This window comes from Haliotis cracherodii, unplaced genomic scaffold, assembly GCF_022045235.1.
Source record: "Haliotis cracherodii isolate W230 unplaced genomic scaffold, xgHalCrac1.p SCAF_9, whole genome shotgun sequence".
NCBI lineage: Eukaryota > Metazoa > Mollusca > Gastropoda > Lepetellida > Haliotidae > Haliotis > Haliotis cracherodii.
Window position 1 is genome coordinate 42,532,322 of NW_027266343.1, and position 7,362 is coordinate 42,539,683.

The following is a 7,362-nucleotide window of genomic DNA, read 5'->3' on the forward strand; positions in this document are numbered from 1 at the left end:
TCGACATCAGATATCTGTACATGTAGCTGTCAAAGTCGGGGAAGTCGGGAACCTCAATGTCGTAGTCGTAGCGACTGTAACGCCCGTGGTTCCTCAAAGAGTTGTACTGACCCCTGTAGGCGGCTGTCATGGCCACAGTGGCGACCAGAAGTAGACAAACAATCTTCAGTTGCATGGTTGTACTGGAAACGGCTGAAATAATAAACGTCAGTGTTAGGTACTAGTATCTTTCCATTCGTCATTACATATTACAATATTACTGCATATGTAAACTCTCACAGTTAGTAACATGAAAAAATATGTCTTTTATCAATTTGCATTACAAACAACACAAAACATAAATTAACAGCATATGATCTGTTCTTTACAATCTCAACATCAGTTACTGCCAGAACCTTTGCATTCAGTTAAATGAATGCACATGACCACAGCATGAACAATGGAATATGATGCATACCTTTATCCAAAGGCTGATTCGAATCTTCGAGGTAAATGGAGGAGTGTGTCCTATAAAGCTTGAGCCTGACCTTATATACATATGCAGTGCCAGTAAGACTCAATGAGCAATCATTCACATATGACGTATTTGCATCACTTCTGGACTGTCACTCTAATAATGACATCATATTGTGATCACCGATGCAACGCATGATGTTCTTCAGGCGACAATTACCGCCACAATTCCGTTAGGTATTTGACATTTGTAATGATTATGTTTGAATATGTAGTAATTAATGGTAAAATCGCCAGATGACATGTGAAACGGGTTTGACATATCACTTCATGATGGCAGGACAGTGCAGGCAGATATGATTTTGCGGGAATATTGCTGAATGCGACATTTAGCAACATTGACTTACTCATTCGTATAAGTTATACGCTTCTATAATGTCTCTGACGAGCTTTGCTGAACAGTGAGTGATTGAGTGAGTGAGAATTTACGCCGCATTTAGCAATATTCCAGCAATATCACGGCGTGGGACACCAGAAATGGGCTTCACAAATTGTACCATGTCGGGAATCGAACCCGGGTCTTCGGCGTGACGAGCGAACCGTTTGATGTGACATATATCAGTACTTTTTCTTTAAGTCGTTTTTGTTAACAAAATTGACAGGAGCTGAGTGGGATATTGTTTTTCTTGAATACATGTTTGAGGTTGAATATGCAAAAAATACAGTGTTATTTAAAACCATGATTTTAAAATGGAGTATAACTTTTCGTGTATTGTCAATAGAGTTGTACATGTATAGGTATCATGTTCATGCATTTGCATGAGATCATAGAACATAGAACACATTAATCAATCGCTTGTCAAAGTTTTCTACTCTTAAATTCAACACTGGCTGCTGATCGGGGCTTTTCGGGCTCACATGTAGCAGTTAAAGCTAATTTAGAATTTCTTGTTTTGTAAGGTTCTTAAAATTCTCAATTACAAACCACTCCTGTAGTTAAGACTTTATGACAGTAGAATCGAAAAGCATACAATGAAAACAATTATGTTAATCTTCATCAGTGAGAACTAATTTGTACATTGTTTTTGTGGACTTGAAAAGAAACACTTTACTTACAGTTCAGTATATTATCCTCTCTTTAAATTTGTGGATTTCAAAACTTAATTTGAGAAAAGTTTGTGTAAAGATAAAACACTTTCAAAATTCTAAAAGGTTCACAGTACCATATCAAAAGACATCATTGACAGGACTGACAAGAATGACATTCATTCCATACAATCATGTTTTTGTGAATTTGTATCTCTAAATTACTAGACTAACACCTTCTATTGTGAAGTCACGGCTGAGTGTGTCATAGTGAATCACCACCACCCACCAGCCTGGCGTTGACTCATTGAAGTCAATTATTAATATTCAACAGTAACACATCAAACTGTGCAAACGGCAGTTGTACGAAAAAAATATACGTCTTTCATTACGTGCATTTTAAAACATGCACGTTTGTAAAGTAAATTTTCCAAATGTTCCAGGGAAAGGAAAGATACTTCAGGTACACGATTTCATAAAAAAAAAAAAACATGTTTCAATTTGAAGAATTACCTTACAGTACATGCAAACCATTAATACTTGTACAATTTAAAATCACATTAATATTTTCACTGACGTTTCCGCGGTACGATATTCATATTGATAATTCGAAACATGTATGTTCTTAAATTTATGGGATGAAACAGTTTATAAGTATCCTTAGAGCAGAACTCGAATTACAGATTTACTTGGAATAAAGAAAGATTTGAAACCCCAAGGTATAGAAACTGAGACAAAGATTCCTCACTTAGCATAAGTAATATCAGAAAACCTCACCCAGATGGAACGGGAAACAATTATACAATGGATGCTATGTTAAAACAATACAATGAATGCTATTGATACATTTGTACCTTAGAGACTGTAAAAATCACTCAACATGCATAAGCAAGGAACACTACCAGTCTCTGAAGCAAGTGCTTCCTTGCACCATCAAGACGATACTTCCTGACTATATACCCTCATTCAATGATAAATAACTACCACACTACGAACACAGGTCCCGTTAATTTTAAGTTCATTTAGATAACTTGAAGCTGTGCGAGTATTATTAACTCAGAAACTGTTTTGTTGACCTCTCACGATATAAATGTTGGTGGCGTAAATCAATCCTGAGGATATTTAGCTGTGATCCGTTCGTTCAGAATGTGATGGAAATTTATTCAGTAGACCTAGATATGTTAATGGTGTGTCATTTAAGGTTTCTATCAAGGCGTCCCTTTCAGCAAATGCATTGTTGATTATTTATTCAAAAAACATTTCCATGTTATCATTGATTCAGGTTATTATTCCCAATGTTAAGACGAATCGATATGGTATTGTATACAGTAAAGGCAAATCAGCTGATTGGTCGATATCGAGTCACATCCCAGCAGGCATTACAACGTTGAAACAACGTTGAAACAACGTCACTCTTCAACGTTGAAACAACGTTGCAAATTGGTTTCATATGAAAATTGAACTGACGTTGACACTTCAACGTTGTTTCAACGTCAGATGTCAACGTTGTTTCAACGTCAGATGTCAACGTTGTGTCAACGTTGTATCAACGTTGATGTATCAGAGGACCCCTTGTAAACCTTGAAAAAGTGGGGTTTTTTTCAGTACAGCATCAGCTCAAGAAGTGGTGGCCTCCCTGATATTTGAGATCAGTGAAATATTCTAGACGGTCATAATACACACCAAAAAACGAACCATTATGTTTTAGTTAAACAATAAATAAGCTGAGCTATAGCTAGCTTAATTAGGGTGTTAACCAATTTCACTAACCTCAAAGAAGTGTGGAAAAAAACTAATACTGTAAATCTGGAAATTAATACGACTGCTGACCCCTAACCAGAAATGCCACTCAATATCAATGCCAAGGTCACTGATTGGTATGAGATGGCCTCAGCAGTGATAACTCAACAGCTGCCCATTGTGTAATTCCCTTCCTTTGAATGGTTTGGGTTTCCAGCTATATGATGGCGGTTTGTAAATAATCGAATCTGGAACAGACAATCCAGTGATTGACAACATAAGCATCGATCCACGCAGTTCGGACCGATGACATGCATGAACTTAGTCAGCGAGTCTGACCACCCGATCCCGTTAGTCGCCTTTTACAAGCGCAGTCGCCTTTTGTGACAAGCATGGGTTGCTGAAGGCCTATTCTACCCCCGATCTTCACGTGCCTATTCTTTGAATGACATTGTTAAATACTTATAACTGATGCTGATGATGAATGAACAACAAAGATACATTGTTTTCAAAAACTGTATTCAAAGATAATTAAAAACAACAACTTAATTTCAAATATATACAACATAAGCTCTTCTTTTTTCTGGGTGGCAAAGAGGTCCTAGTGCTTAGGCCTTCCATCTCCCCCACGTTCTGCCAGGGGCATATTTAAGAAATCGACTGATCATATCCTGAAGTTCCGTTTCCATTGTCTTTGGAAAGGTCAGGAGGACTGAATCTGAAATAATATTAACATGCAATTTAATACTATTATTAAGTTATTCAAAACTTGTGTGTATAACATTAAAACTAAAACGACAGATATTGTGTTATTATATATAAAAGAATCTTAATTATGAATATCCCCTAAGCTTAATCACTGAATGAAATAGTATCACAGATACATTTCCTTTTAGATTTCATTTCATGTGTACACAGTATCCTCAGATCTATATATATATATATATATATATATATATATATATATATATATATGTGTGTGTAGTGGTAGCAAACACAAAGATATGATTTTAGCTTGAACAAAAGGTGTTATGTATACAGATCGCTTTATATGAGTGATGGTTTAATTTCTCTCATATCTCTATATAAAAAATATTATTATAATTACTTTTTACCTTTAATCAACACACACAAAGTAGTACATGAAACGCAGTCTTGGTTTTCTTCCCCTTCATGTTCATTTTGGACATGGGCGAGTTTGTCATCATTCTGAAAAATTACCAGTAACATATCTGAGGATGCAAATTCAAAGTATGGATCGATGTTCTTGATGTACATATATAATCATTGACCAACTGATTAATGATTTGTGTGTGGATGAACACCACTTCCTTATTATAAACATTCCACTTATCTTACAATGAGGCAATAAAAGTATATACCTTACCACATTTTCAAAACTCAAAAAACTTTATCCCTACCACTACTTGTACCAGTCTATATGGATCCATGGACCTGAGTTCTACCTACTGAGCTACTGTAACCTTTCACCAATTTCATTCTATTTTACCTTAGCATAGCCTTTTCCACGTGGTCATCGGCATTCGTCCCACCAATCCTTCTTAAGTAATTTTCTGTAAAAAGAACATTTGAACTTTATATGTGGTATGAAAATCATTATATAAGTATATTAATTCAACCAAAACTTATGGCATGTTACTGTTTACTTTTGTTTCGAAGCAATTCATAACAAATAACATTCTAATCTTACAATGTAATAACAGTACCATAACTTCAACTTGACTTACCAAGCTGGCCTGATATTCATCCTCTCTCAGTCTCCCCTCCAGAGTATCCAACTCATCCAGTGTATTGAGTTGCTCAATAGAGCTTACTGATACTGTGTCTGCCGCTGAGTCTTGATTCTGTTTCATTAGGTTCCTAATTTCCGTCAAAAGATAGAGAACCTTCTCTGGAATCCTGTGAAAAAGAAATAAATACATAACAATAAAAGATAGTTTGTTGTAGACATAGAATGTAACAGGTATAGATTCCTTTAGTGTAACTCAGAAAGTAGCACAATATTTAAAGCAAATTGCAAAGCCATAAATACCCTAATTGTGATAAGTTAATCTGAGTGAGTATGTCTGTAGGCGCATGGTTTTAACATCAAAGTTGCCTTGACAACATTTCTGAAAAGGTATAATTAAACAATCAAGCAACTTAATTAAAACAAAAACAAATCATATTTAAGGTGCTAACAGAACAAACTGGAAATGATAATACCTATTGGTAAATTATATCTTTACTTCTGTTGGAATGTAAATAATTTATCTTTTTTTGCCAACAAACTGAAACACCATTTACAACAGTCGCTATTTCATGTCTTAAGACCTGCATGCCAATGAAATGAACAGCTGATGGTGGTAGACATGCATCCTAAACGATCTATAATTGACCTTGCAATTAATTGTCCTAAAGTCAACAATGAACATATATATATAAATATAAATCTACTAATGCATTAATTTTGGACACTACTGCTAATATTTTAAAATATTCATCGGAATAATAATGTTCAAAACTATCGGAGGATATATCTGTATAATCTAGTAACATTAATTGCAACATAATTTGAGTCAAATACCGAATATCAAATAGTTTCCACATTGACAGCCAATCAACCAAATCTGACAACCCACCCAATTTATTAAGACCTAAGTATTGGCACTGTAATAATTCATAATGTCTAATGGAACAGTTTCTTAAGTTCTTCTTGTAGAGATGGCAAGTTATTAATTTGACGTTACACGTGCATTACACCCCGGACACCTATCCGCCATGTTTGTTCGATGCTACTAACGAAGCGGCACGTGACAGCATCAATACTTGAAAAAAGAGGGCGATAAAGGTCAAAATAAGCAGAAATATTACCCCGCTTGCATTTCTATGGTTTAATATGATTTAACTTTGAAATTGAACATCAAAGCGATTCATGAAGTCGAAATTTGGACATCAACACAGAAAAAGTACCCAAAAATAGAAGGTAAATGATGGCGTGCACCGACCTCATTAGTGACATCCGTCGGAGTGACATTTCAACAGACACGTTGTATTTTGTATGTACATTGGTAATACTATTTAAACATTTACTTACGAAAGAAGTTAATTCAAGCCGTTGTGTGTTGGGCCCCCTGTTAATTTAGCAAGGCGAAATAAATGTCGTCTAACGAACTTAGAAACCGTCACTGAGGAATGAGCTTGTGCACAAATGGCGCGAAACCCATGTCATTTTAGCGAGGCCACAAAAAATGGCGTCTGAAAAAATTGGAAACCATTAGTAAGGAATGAGCTCGTGCACATACCTTACCAAAAATGGTAGGTGTCCGGTATATTGCATTCAAAGCAAGGCATTAAACATTGAAAATCTACTTCATGCAACATACTGATTGAAGATTTACACTGAAATACCGTAACACAGAAATTCGATAATGGCGCGCGGCAACCACGATCAACATGGCTACACCCGCTCCGTGCATCGGGTCCACATTTCAACAACTAGGCCCATGTAGATCTGGTATTTTTCAGTAACTTCACTCAAACATATACGGATATAAAAACAATTAACTACACGTCAGTAAAAGTCAATTCATATATTCGCGCGTGCCGACTGAGCCATGTTGTAGCCCACTTACACAGCCTGCCCAGCCTATCAATGGACCGATTGGATGGGCTATTTATAATCTGTTCGTCAAAGGTGTGTGCGAAAATGCAACTTTACGGATCTACGTGTCATAACTAAATGACCATTGAACTACAACTCATTTTCAACATAAGAATGGAAACAAACATGCAAAGAATGTCAAATGTTACTTGAACTTACCTTCTCGACCGAGTATCCGCCAAGTTTTGACTTTTCTGCGCAGTCGCAAATCCACTTCCTGTCCTCGCTGATGCTAAATATCCAACTATCATCAGCTGCAAGTACCGAGTTCAAGTCCACGCGTCAAGATATTTATTTTTCAGGTTAAACCCTTTTCAACTTCTCCCTGAAGATAACACTGAAACACGTCGGGGAATCATCCGTGTTGTGTAATTATTTTGTGAATCTCTTTACATATGTGCACGTATATATATAAAAAT

The 7,362-nt window shown here is 36.0% G+C and overlaps 1 long non-coding RNA gene across 1 annotated transcript; it reads right to left on the reverse strand.

The window, feature by feature from the left end:
* Nucleotides 1–3,854: 3,854 nt before the first annotated feature.
* On the reverse strand, nucleotides 3,855–5,116 carry LOC139451665 (uncharacterized). The gene is made up of 4 exons (XR_011652348.1): nucleotides 5,028–5,116; nucleotides 4,790–4,853; nucleotides 4,395–4,488; nucleotides 3,855–3,997 (listed from the first exon to the last, which is right to left on the reverse strand). It is a non-coding gene; the product is annotated as an uncharacterized lncRNA (long non-coding RNA).
* Between the last annotated feature and the right edge of the window lie 2,246 nt (nucleotides 5,117–7,362).